This window comes from Herpailurus yagouaroundi, unplaced genomic scaffold (assembly GCF_014898765.1).
Source record: "Herpailurus yagouaroundi ecotype Mexico unplaced genomic scaffold, PumYag 28, whole genome shotgun sequence".
Taxonomy (NCBI): domain Eukaryota; kingdom Metazoa; phylum Chordata; class Mammalia; order Carnivora; family Felidae; genus Herpailurus; species Herpailurus yagouaroundi.
The window spans coordinates 165,181,745-165,193,748 of record NW_024412376.1 but is presented as its reverse complement, the minus strand read 5'-3'; the positions used below and the strand labels follow the sequence as shown (position 1 = coordinate 165,193,748).

The 12,004-nt window shown below is 57.2% G+C and overlaps 1 protein-coding gene and 1 long non-coding RNA gene across 2 annotated transcripts in view; one reads left to right on the top strand and one right to left on the bottom strand.

Annotated features, from left to right (window-relative positions):
- The window catches only part of SORCS2 (sortilin related VPS10 domain containing receptor 2), a 276,069-nt gene that overhangs the window by 101,342 nt on the left and 162,723 nt on the right, over nucleotides 1–12,004 (bottom strand). The window lies entirely within an intron of this gene.
- On the top strand, nucleotides 9,494–10,592 carry LOC121038794 (uncharacterized). The gene is made up of 2 exons (XR_005794506.1): nucleotides 9,494–9,996; nucleotides 10,176–10,592. It is a non-coding gene; the product is annotated as an uncharacterized LOC121038794 (long non-coding RNA).

Sequence of the window (12,004 nt, the reverse complement as noted above, 5' to 3'; positions counted from 1 at the left end):
TGGGTGGATGGATGGATGAATGGATGGATGGGTGATGGATGGATGGACTGGTGGGTGATGGATTGGCAGGTGATGGAGGGTGGATGGAGAGAGGGATGGATGGTTGAGTAGATGGGTGAATTTCAAGTTTCAGGATGGCAGAGTCCAGACCCAGCATTCAGGGCCTCACGTCTGCGTGCTGAGTAGTAGCTTGTGCTAGGAAATCAAGGAACGGGTATGGAATTGGAGGGACTCCCATTGTCCAGTGCCTGGGATATTTCCACAAGCAGTTTTCCTGAGGGCCCTTCCTATGAAATTATGTGGGATGCATGTGCTCCTTGGGTACCCTCAGAGTTATGGAGGTATCAGGCCTGGACTGCCCCTTCGTTGGAGGACATGACTTCCCACCTTCCTTGAGTGGGAACATGTGGCCTCTAAGGGACAGCATGAGATTACTGGACTCAGGAGCCCCATGGAGCAGCTGTCCACTGCCTCCCCTTGTCCTCAATCCTCGCTGTTCTGTCTTATTCTTTGGGTTATTCAGGTCGCCTAAGAAGTCCCCTTGCATTTTTGTGTGTGTGCAGAGATGGGGCATCAATTAATACATTTTCCTCCTTCAAGTGGAATAAAGATCTATTTCTCAGGAAGCTGGCCAAGCCTGGCATCCCCAGTGCTTGTTCATTCATTTGACAAGCACTCCCTCTGCCCAGAATGCTAGACCCCCCTTCCAAGTGCAGTGACCCCACCGTCTCCAGGGCCGGCTGGCCCTGGGACCTGCCCTCCTGGTTGACAGAACCCATGGCTCCTCTCTGGGAGGGAGGGGTGGGAGGAAGGGCCTTGCCTTCGGGTACAGGGAGCACTGGCCTGAGAGCCCGTGCTGCTGGCCTCGGTCCTAGTCCACCTGGGAGAACAGCTCCCCGCTCCCCGCTCCCCCTCCTCCCCTTGCCCATGCTTGTCCTCCTGCCTCTTCCCCCTGCCTCCCCTCCCTCTCCCCACCCCTAGAGTTACAGCTGTCTTTTTTGCAGGTGCCTACGGTGGGGCAGGCCCTGTACCAGAGCTTAGCTTGTATTAGCTCCCTCGTCCTGGCGGCTACCCGTGGGGCGGGATTAAACGGTATAATGGATGTGGAAGCCCACGGTAAATTGGAAATCGCTGTAGCGATGTGAAGGGTTATTACTGATAGCACTTTCTTCCAGCACACCGGGCCCTTGATGGAGAGCTGAAGTTGAGGCGGTGGCGGGGGGAGGGGCGGGGGTCCGGGTCCTGCAGGGACTCTCAGGAAGGGGGAGAGGACGGCACCGCAGGCCTGGGTCTCGGGAGGGCCCGCGGGCCGCAGACGACAGCCTCCTCCCCGCCCGTGTGCACCTGCTGCAGACACAGGGGCTCAGGAGATGGGGAGAGGCCAGCCGCTCCCCTGACCCCACACTGGCTGGACAGGGTGGGGGCGGGCAGGGCAGCAGGGAGACGGTGAAGACAAGGCTTGGGGGCCCTAGGGATGTGCAGGAGGAGGGGCATCTCACCCTCACCTGGGAGAGCTGCCCCGTCCTGTCTCCACGCCCTCTCCCCTCCCAGGCCTGAGCCACCCCCCTTCACCCCAAGACCTCTGAGAAACCACACACACACCACACACACACACACACACACACGCAGGGCTGAGGCGGTGGGGTGGGGGAGTATGCGTGCCCTCTAAGGTCCCCTTCTCCCATAACCCCCACCGACACAGCTAACCGCATCCTCTGAACACATTCGATGTTCTGCACTTTCAGGGCTCGAAAGATTTCCGGAGAAGTCCCGACACGGAACTTCGGTTAGCCCACCTTGCCATAATTAGTCCGGGGGCCCCGAGGAGGCAGTCTGGGGAGAGCGCAAGAGTGGGCTAATCATCAGCCTCGGATTGAAAACCAGGCCTGCGGATGACGACGGTCACAGATTTACTGGAGCTTTCGCCTCGAGCACAACAAGTAATGAAGGAAAATAAAATGCCAAGTTGCATTAGCCAAAAATAAAATACAAAGTCGGAGACAGACGGTGCTTGTCTTCGAGCCGACGGCGTCCGTCCAAACAGGCCGGTGGGGGGCATGACCAGCGATGCATAAGAGACATGGTCACCATGAGGGTGCCTGGCAGAGCCCCTCAAGCCAGCTCACCCCATCTACGTCCCCAAGCTTGTCCTGAGTGGACGGGGCGGTGACCTGACCGCTCTGGAGCCCATGCCCAACCCCACAGCTACTCTGGCCCTGACGCCTCCATTCCGGTCACGTACGTGCTGCCCTGGGCTGAGGACACACAGCAGGACATGCTCCCTGCCCTCCAGAAGTTCAGCGTATAGAAGAAGAAAAGCCCTTGCTTGATTGGGGCGCCTGGGGGGCTCAGTCGGTTAAGCGTCGGAGTCTTGATTTCGGCTCAGGTCATGATCTCACGGTTTGTGAGTTTGAGACCCACGTTGGGCTCTGCACTGAGCACAGAGGCCGCTTGGGATTCTCTGTCCCTCTCCCCCCTGCCCCTCCCCTGCTTGCTCGCTCTCTCTCTCTCTCTCTCTCTCTCTCTCACACACACACACACACACACACAGACTCCTCTCTCTCTCTCTCTCTCACACACACACACACACACACACACACAGACTCTCTCTCTCTCTCTCTCTCTCACACACACACACACACACACACACAGACTCTCTCTCTCTCTCTCTCTCTCTCTCTCTCTCTCAAAACAAATAAATATTTAAAAACACAGAAGCCCTTGATGACAAAGTGGGGCAAGGATGTGGTTGGAGAAGCAGCCACAGGGGTTGTGGGGTAGAGCCCGGAGGAGCAGGATCTGAGTCCCCGGGGCACCATCAGAAGGGCTTTCTGGATGTAATGACAGCTGAGTTCAATGTGGAAGGCTGGGACCTCGCCAGGAGGGTCGGGGAGAGGGCAGGTGGGCAGGCAGGCGTGACTGGGGGCCTGCCAGTGTGAAGGTGCCCGGGGCAGGTCGTGGCACGCGCAGGGCTAGAGGGACTCTGTGCCCAGGCTTCCAGCCTCCACGGGCCAACCATCACAGTTTACAAGAATATAAGGGGGGGCCCACTAGCCTTTTATTTTTCCAAGGGATGTTGTTAAAAGAAAGCTACTATCCTTAACCACCAATTCACAGAAGAAAGGACAAATTCACAGCCCAACGTAGGAAGGACCCACCTTCGTATAAAATGCAGATTGTCCTGGGAGAGGCCACTGGGGGGCCTCAAAGGCCAGCTCCTGACCAAGTGTGGAGCCAAAGGGGAGGCTGAGAAAGGCCAGGGCCCCTGGGCTTGCGGCAGGGTGGAGATGTGGTCAGATCTGGTCCTGGATCAGGGCTGACATCTAGAGGGTGGGTTAGGGGCTGGGTTTTCTGGCCAAGGGGGCAAGGCTCCCACCCCGTCGTCTCTGTCTGCACCCAGAAGCGGGCGGGCTCGAGCCTTGACCCCTAATTGCACATGGGGACCTACATTGCCTTGAAATCCTGCCTGCTCCAAAAATCCTGGTGACACAGGGTGGCCCAGAGCAGAGCCAAAGAGACTTTGTTGAAATCTCACATCCACCTGTGATGTGGTTCTTTGGGGGAAAGTCACTTCCTTCTTCAAGCCCCAGTTCTGTCTGTGTGATGGGGATGTGAATGCTTTGCACACGGAACTGTCGTTAAGGATGATGCAAGGTGGCTTCCGTGATGGCAGGTGTCCAGGAAATGCTCGGTACCAAGGCCGGAGGGGCAGGAGGGTGGAGGGGTGCTTCATGGAGGACAGTGACATGGGCTGAGCAGGGAGAGGGGGACAGAATTTCCCCAAGTGACCTCTCCACCTCACCACGAGACGCCTGCCTCCAGATCAGAGCGCGTCCCCATGAACACGCACAAGGAGTTAGCTGCCTCAAATCCAAATGTTTAAGTGCTGGACACAAGTTTTCTTTCCGTTATTGAAAGGTCAACGGAAGACCCATAATGATACCAGAAACACAGATCGGTTTTGAGGCTGGCAACCCACGTCTTCCTAAGTGTCCATCTGCAGTCACCCTATACAGTCAATTAAAATACCAAAGGTCAGGGGGCACCTGGGTGGCTCAGTTGGTTAGGCGTCCGGCTTTGGCTCGGGTCATGATTTCACGGGTTTGTGAGTTCGAGCCCCACGTCGGGCTCTGGGCCGACAGCTCGGAGCCTGGAGCCTGCTTCGGATTCTGTCTCCCTCTCCGTCTGCCCCTCCCCCGCTTGCATCTGTCTCTCTCTCTCAAAAATAAATATTTAAAAAAATTTTAAATACCAAAGGTCAGGGCCGCCTGGGTGGCTCAGTAGTTGGGTGTCTGACTTCAGCTCGGGTCATGATCTCACAGGTTGGTGGGTTCGAGCCCCGCATCAGGCTGTGTGCTGACTGCTTGCTCGGAGCCTGGAGCCTGCTTCGGATTCTGTGTCTCCCTCCCTCTCTGCCCCTCCCCCACTCTCACTCTGTCTCTCAAACATGAATAAACGTTAAAAAAGATTTTTTTTTTAATAAAAAAATAAAATAAAATACAAAGGTCAGAGCTGTCAGCACAGCTTTCTGTTGGTGACCAAGTGGCAGGAAGGTTGATTCTGGTCTTGGGGGTCTTGGGCTCTGAGCTCAACACTCATTCAAGGGAAGAGTCAGTAGGGAGTGTAGGATTCACGAGGGGCCAAAGGGCAGAGACGGCCCCGGCCGTACCCCGTCTGTTCGGGGATGCGGTCAAGGGATCCCCAGCAGCCCCAGGGCCCCCCCTAACCTTTAACGGACAGTGTGACTGGAGACACCCACCATGTGCCAGCGAATGCTACCCTTGGGGTCATCACCAACAGCTCTGTCCTCGCCTTCCTAGTGACACCGCCATGGGCTACGACACCCTCCTGCAGAAGAAAGGGCGGGGGGGGGGGGCCAGATGCGGCCCGTCCAGCAGGACCCGAGGAGAGATCCGAGGCTAAAGAACCCATCTCCCCGTCCTGGAGAAAGTGCAGAGGCTCCACCTTCTTAGAACTCTGCCGCCTGGAAGAGGCACGCTGGAAAATTCCACCGGGGCAAACGAACCTTGCAGATCTGGGAAGCAACCAGTCCCAGCGAAAAGCCGCGAGCAAAGAGTCAGAATGAGATACCAGAACGCCAGGGAGCCCTCTTAACGCTTGGATTACAAGCCCTGGAGTCTCCAGGCCACAGAGACGATCGTTTAATAAATAGTCAAAAAATGCAATCCACGGTCACACGGGCTTGAACGGGTCTCACCCCTGGCTGAAAGGACCCGAGCCTCTTCTCCAGCGGGGTCATAAAGAGCAGCGGGGTCTGTGATGTGAAGGGGGCCCTCGCTGGTCTAACCCCTGTCGCACACCTGAGTCGCCAGATCTTTCTACCTACGCGCTGAAGCCCAGCTGTGTAGAGTAAATTGTTACGAGAGGGGGCGGCGGCCGGAACGGTGGTGTGCGGGTCTGAGTTTGGCAGCCTGGGAGGAGGCGAGCCCTGCACCCCACTCACACGGCCAGGCCCGACCACCACTTCTCGCCAGAGCTCCCCGTCTCTGGCCCCGGGGCACCCCACTCCCCAGCCTGGGTGCCCCTCGTGTGTTCTTTCTGCACCTGAGTCTTGCTGGTACCGGCCCCCAGACCGTCCACACTGAGACCCCTCCCCGAGGGTTGTTCCTGGGCTTTTCAGGTGGTTCCACGGCCTCATCTGCTAGCAGCCGCCTCCCCACCCATGCGACCCAGCTGAGTCCCCCTCCCTGCCCCTCCCCTGACCTGGACCCCACCAGGACCCCACCAAGAAGCACATGTGCTTGCCAAATGCACGAGGAATGCAACTGAACGGGAGAACAGAGCAGATGTGAAATAACAAATCATCCAGAATTGTCCACCTGGGCAGACTCCGTTTCACTGGCAAGAGGGCAGACTAAACAACATTGAAATCCTTGCCACAGAAACAATAACACGGGAAGTTTCCTTAAAATGACAGCATGCCGCTCTCCACACCTTTTATCCTTTTCAAGAACTGGACTATGTGCACAATGCCCGGTGTTGCGGCAGCCATTCTGGACTGTGAGGACGCCTGGGAACAGAAGCCACGCAGAGTGAAACATAACGAAGACCCTCAGCCCTGCACTGACCACCTGACGTGTTGCTCATAAGAAAGAAACAAGCTAATAAACTTCTGTCTTAGCTAAGCCACTCTGGCTTGGGTTTTTTATGTGATTCATGGATGAAATGGACCCTTTTCTAACAGGAGATCTTGGCTCTCTGTCCTGATGACTGCATGAGGCCTGGGGGTCAGGGGACAAAGCCAAGAGAGGGAGTTTAACAGGAAGCCCTCAGCCTGAAGCTGGGGCCAGAGAGCTCCATGTTTGGTGTGAGAACTGGAGATAAATCCACAGTGTAGACAGAAACCTGCCTACTTTTACCTTGCTCCTGGGACTAGGTGAAAAGTACACACACACACACACACACACACACACACACACAAGCAAAATCATTGCCAGATGGATGAACATTTGCTAATTCAATGATAAAAGATTCAATTTACAAGAAAGATATAACAATATGTAACGTTTTAATCTTGTAATGGAATAAAGCCCTACAGTAAACAAATCAAAGGTCGACAGAACTTCAAGCCAAAAAGTCACAAAGCTGCATTCGGTGTAGAAATCTGAATACACTTCTCGAGACAACAGTTAAGCAGACAAAAATCCGTTACAAGACAGAAGACTTGAACTACGGTATTACCAAGCTCCATCCAAGGGTATACCTGGGGCGTTCTTGCCAATAGAGAACTGAAGAACACACATTTTCTTCGGTGCTTGGGGGACGTTCAGGATAATACACCACACACTATGTCAAAAAGCCGGTTTCTACGGACTCAGGCAGGCCACGTTCACCTGTGTAGCTGGCAAAATAATGCCCCACCCGCACCCCCGACACCCCACAAAGATGTCCATGCCCTAATCCTCAGTCCCTGTGAATATATTACCCTAGATGGCCAAAGGGGCTTTGCAAATGTGATTAATTAAAGATCTTGGGATGAGAAATTATCCTGGATTATCTGGTGGGCATCATGCAATCACAGGGTCCTTGCAAGAGGGAGGCGCGAAGGTCAGAGTGTGGGAGGGAGGCGTGGCGATGCAAACGAGGGAGGCGTGACAACGCAAACAAGGGGGCGTGGCGATGCAAGCAAAGGAGGCGTGGCAATGCAAACACAGGTCCCAGTCAGACAGCTAGGCTGTTTTACTGCTCACCGCGCAGATGGAGAAGGGGCCACAGGCCAAGGCACGTTCTCCCCAAGAGCCTCCGTGAGGGGTGCAGCCCCACAGACACCCCGATTTCAGCCCAGTGAAACCCATTTCAGGCTGCTGACCCCCGAACTGTAAGAGAACAGATTTCTGTTGTTCTAAGCCACCAACTTCGTACTAATTTGTCATGACAGCTACTGGAAGCCGGTACACCAGACAGTCAAGTTAGGACCGCATTAAAGAAAGGTCACACAAAACCCCTCCTACATTTAAACATTCAGGAAACCTCACCCACCTCTCACCGTGGTTCTCAGATTGCCCGCTAAGCTCTAGAGCGAAGCCCCCACTCCCCTTACGCCCTGCCTACGTCCTCTCTCGTCTCTCCCCAGGGATGCTCTGCTCCCAGGCTCTACCAGGACCACAGCGAGAGGTACCAAACAGAAGGGTGAACAGAGGAGATGTGTGCGATCTGGGGGGGCGGGGGCAGTCCGGAGGGAGCAGCAAGGGGGGCGACGGGATCCATGGCCTTGGGTAGCTTTGGTGCTTAGTGTGGGGTCTAGGGTTATCCGGTTCTCCACCTGGAGGCTGCAGCAGCACACCTGTCTCCCTGGGGACTCACAGCACCTCCCCAGGCGGGGCGGGGTGTTGAGATGCTGGGTGAGGGCGGTGCCATGCTCAGATTCTCCCTGCTGGCCGGCCCCCCCCCCCCCCGAGGGAGCCGACAGTCCTGCTCAGAGACTCAAGAGCTGCCAGGACCCGGGTGAGCCAGGCTCCCGGTCTCTGCGGAGCCCTGAGCATTGCTCTGCTGCCTTCCCGGAGGACCCTGGCTTCAGTCTCACAGCCTGCAAGGGCACCGATGCCGCGCCCGTCAAAACCAATAAGCCCGCGGGCCCCCACAGCGGCCCCACGGGGCCTCACAGGGGCTCCACGGGCCACAGCAACGACCGTAGCCGTGGGACCTAGTGCAGCTCGACATTAACTTGGCTTGGGGAGGGCGCAGCCACCGTCCGCTCCCAAGGCAGTCGCGGTCTGGGCGGACCTGCAGTGGCTTCCACACACGGCTTCTGAGAAGTTTAAGAATATCTCGGAGAGTGGAAGAAACCATCGCACAAGGTTTTCGTGAAGAAAGCTTAAGCAAGCTTGGCAGGAAACATGTTTTGGTGCCAGAAAAGCAGAAGCCAGGGGTATCAGCATTTGGGCCGCCTCTTGCCTTCTACCACGTGCTCCCCACCCCGCCAACAGCCGGCCCGTGTGCCTTGCCATATGTAGCAGGGCTCCCCGGCATGCCTATCTGGCACCCCATATCTTCGGCTCGCCTGGGGTGCACCGGGCCTGGTTCAACCCCACCTGAGACACGGTCGCAACAGAGTGTGGAGAGCTGATCAGTCCCCAGATTGATCCGGGAGCTGCCGATGCAGAGGAAGGCTCTATGTGGTGCCCCTACTGGGGTCCCGCCGGGCTGGCTGCAGGGTGAGCCCCTTAGGAGCCCCCTGCACAGCCGCACAGCACTGCACCAGGGGCATGGACGAGCAAGGCGGAGCCCACACTACGTGGCCTCTGGGGTGAGCGCACAGCTCTCCCTGTGGACCCCGTGGAAACTTCTTGATCCGAGTCAGGACAGTGGTGGCTGTGACCTGCTCTGAGTTGACAGTGTGGGACTTCACCTGAGCCCCGTGCTCTCAGAAACTCCAGAGGTTAAGTACCCCACCCTGTGCTCCAGCAAAGAGCTGTGGCACGACGTCCCTGCCCTGTGGACTTAGACAAGCTGTGCCCGTGCCCCTGTTAACTTGCGTCAGGCCAGGCACGGACCTCCAGGTTCCCATTCCCTGCTCATAAAAGATTAGCCAAACTGGACCACATGGACGGCTGGACAAAATGCCGGTAGTGAGCCGGACCGATTTTAGTCGGGCCTCCCCCCCCCCCCCCCGCAACAGGCCCAACTGTGCCCAGCCCCGCGGTGGGCAAGAGCCCACTGCACAGCCCTCCTGAGAACCAGTGGGCACAAACCAGATGCCCCCTGCTCATGACCCATCCAGCCCTGCACCCTGTGTGCTCCTCCCTAAAGGAAACACCTTTCCCCTTACCTTTGAGACGCTCCAGATCTTACACTGAATTAACCCCCTCCTGATATGACAGCCCCTCCCCTGTTGTAACAAGTCCTCCCCGTGTAATAGCCCCTCCCCCATATTCATAGCCCCGCCCCTGTTGTAATAGCCCCTCCTCTATATTCATAGCCTCTCCCCGTAATAGCCCCGCCCATAGTAATAGCTCCTCCCCTGTTGTAATAGCCCCTCCCCCATTGTAGTAGCCCCTCCCCAATTGTTACAGCCCCTTTCCTGCTCTAACGACTCCTCCCCCTATGGTTATGGCTCCTCCTCTGCTACAACAGCCCCTCTTCTGTTGTCATAGTCCCCACCTCTGTTGTAACAGCCCCTCTCTTATTGCAATGGCCTCCCCACCCCCGCAGTCATCTTCAAATCAAGCGTCTCCTTCCCTAGCCCTGACTTACTCTCCATCTGACACAGGAGTCAGTCCCAGGCACAGGGCAACAGTGCCTCCTTCTCCATGGGACGCTGCCTCGAGCCTCCCTGGACTTCCCTGCGGGGATTTTCTAGAGTCAGAGCTGAGCCCCTACTCTCCTAAAATCCACAGGGTGTCCCGTGAGCCCCTCACCCCCTGAACATGGTGGCCTGGGGGGTCTCTTCACTTGGCGGGGGAGTCCCCACACTCCACTACGTGCTGGCTGCCCGTGCCCGTCCGCTCAGCCGCCTGGGGTGGTGCATGACTGCAGGTGACTCCTGGTAGACTAGGGTGGGGGACCGCGACGGTGAGGGCCCTTCCAGGAGGGTGGAGGCAGGGGTCCCCTTCCAGGGTACCTTCTGAGAACAGGACCTCCCCTGCCCCAGCCCAAGGGGCTCTCAACCCAAGGGGCTCTGAACCCAAGGGGTTCAGCCTCTCCTTCACCGAAAGGGCTCAACGGAGGCAGATTGTGCCACGGAGGTGCTCCAGCAGCATGAGGCAGGTTCCTGGAAAGCTGGGCCGCGTGGGAGTGGACGGCCAAGACCCTGGCCGAGCGCCGGGCCTGGCGGGCGCTCAGCAAATGCCACTGGAGCCTGAGAGACCCTGATGGGGACACCGCCATCCCCAGTGAGCCGTGAGGTGCTGAGGCAAGCACGCGGCTCTCAGCCAATTTCCAGAAGAACGCGCATTCCTCCTAGAACATCCACTTAAAATTACATTAAAAAATTAACAAGCTGGTCTTGGAGCGGAGGAATGGGTTTCGGCACAGAAGGAGAGAAAAATCGGAAAAAAACGGGTTCTTCCAGCCCAATTTCCCTCATAATTGGGTGTCTTTTGAGCTGGTTAATTAAACAGCATTTTCCCCGAGTCAGAGAGCTGAGTCTTGGCACCGAGGGCGCTGTGCAGACGGCGCGTGACACACGGGTCTGGCGAGTCTCTATAAAAAGCGACCCGGGTCGCAAGCAGGCTGTCTGCACCGCAGCCGGAAGACCGCACTCCTCCTGGAAAGACGGTAACGGGCCTCCGCCTCGCCCACCAAGCTGGCGGGGCCGCTCCCACCAGAACCCTCGCGTATCCCCTTCCTGAGCAGCAAGCAATCACGTCTGTGCACGTCCGTGCGAGGCTACAAGCCCACTCTTTAATAATCCTATTTCTGCTTAATCCCAAGTGGATTTGTTTTGTGTCTGCCAAGAGCAGTAGACCCCCCCCCCGCCCCGAAAAATCCAGCGTGTTGCCGGGTCACGTTCGCCAGCGGGAATGCTGCCTCAGGCCAATGAAAACCCTATTTGCAATCATGCGACCTTACTGAATAACTGGCCCGGTTTCTGCCCCATGCCATGTGACGGGGAGGGGGCAGCTGCGGGGCGGGTCCAGGCTCCCCCACAGGCCCGGGGGGGCGTAGATGCCAGGCTGTGACACCTGCGAGGGCGGGGACGGGCTGGCTGCCCCATCTTGTAAGAGCCAGGTAACAGCTGGCACCTAGTAGGTGTTGAGTAAACGCCCGCGAGCGCATGAATGCTACAATGAACGGAGCCATATCTCAGCCGTGTAGAACAACCACCAGAGAGTGTGTCACAGAATCGTGGCAGCAAATTGGGACTGGGCACTTGGCAAGTGCCAGGCCTTAGGGCAAGGACGATCACATAATGTGGATTGTAGGAAGCACCCATCTGGTCCTTGCCCCTTGTTCCTGGCACACGGCCACTAAAACCCCTGAAATCTCCAGAGGGAATAGGAACGTCTTTTGTGTGCTACTGGGAGGACTGGGGGCTGGGGGCCCCGGGGCTTCAGGATGGGGCCGGTGGTCAGAAAGGCCAAGGCTGGGAGGCCCCACACCCTGATCTCCGGAGGGGAGAGGGACTGGAGCCTGAGTTGTATTCTGTATATAATGAGCCGGTAACAGGAAGTGAAGCTGGCTCTTCCAGTTCTGTGAGTCGTTATAGCAAATTGCCAAACCTGGGGAGGGGAGCGGGGAGAGGAGAAGGAGGGAGAGGAGCCTGCCCCGTCACACAGTCTCTACGAGGGCCCAGCATGCTGTCCTAGGAAGGTGTATTTCCTGCAGGCAGAAGTAAGTTCCATCCCACCCTGCTGATCGCTGATCTCTGATCTCTCGCCGCCCCAGAGCCCACCCTGGAAGCGGGCAGGGCAGAAGCGTGTGAGGGGAGAAAGCCTGGCCTGGGGCCCTCAGGTCGACCAAGAAGTCTGCCTTCCTTGGGCCAGCCACGTGGCCACGGCACCTGGGCAGAAGGAGGGACGGGCCTCCTTCATTCTGTGATTCC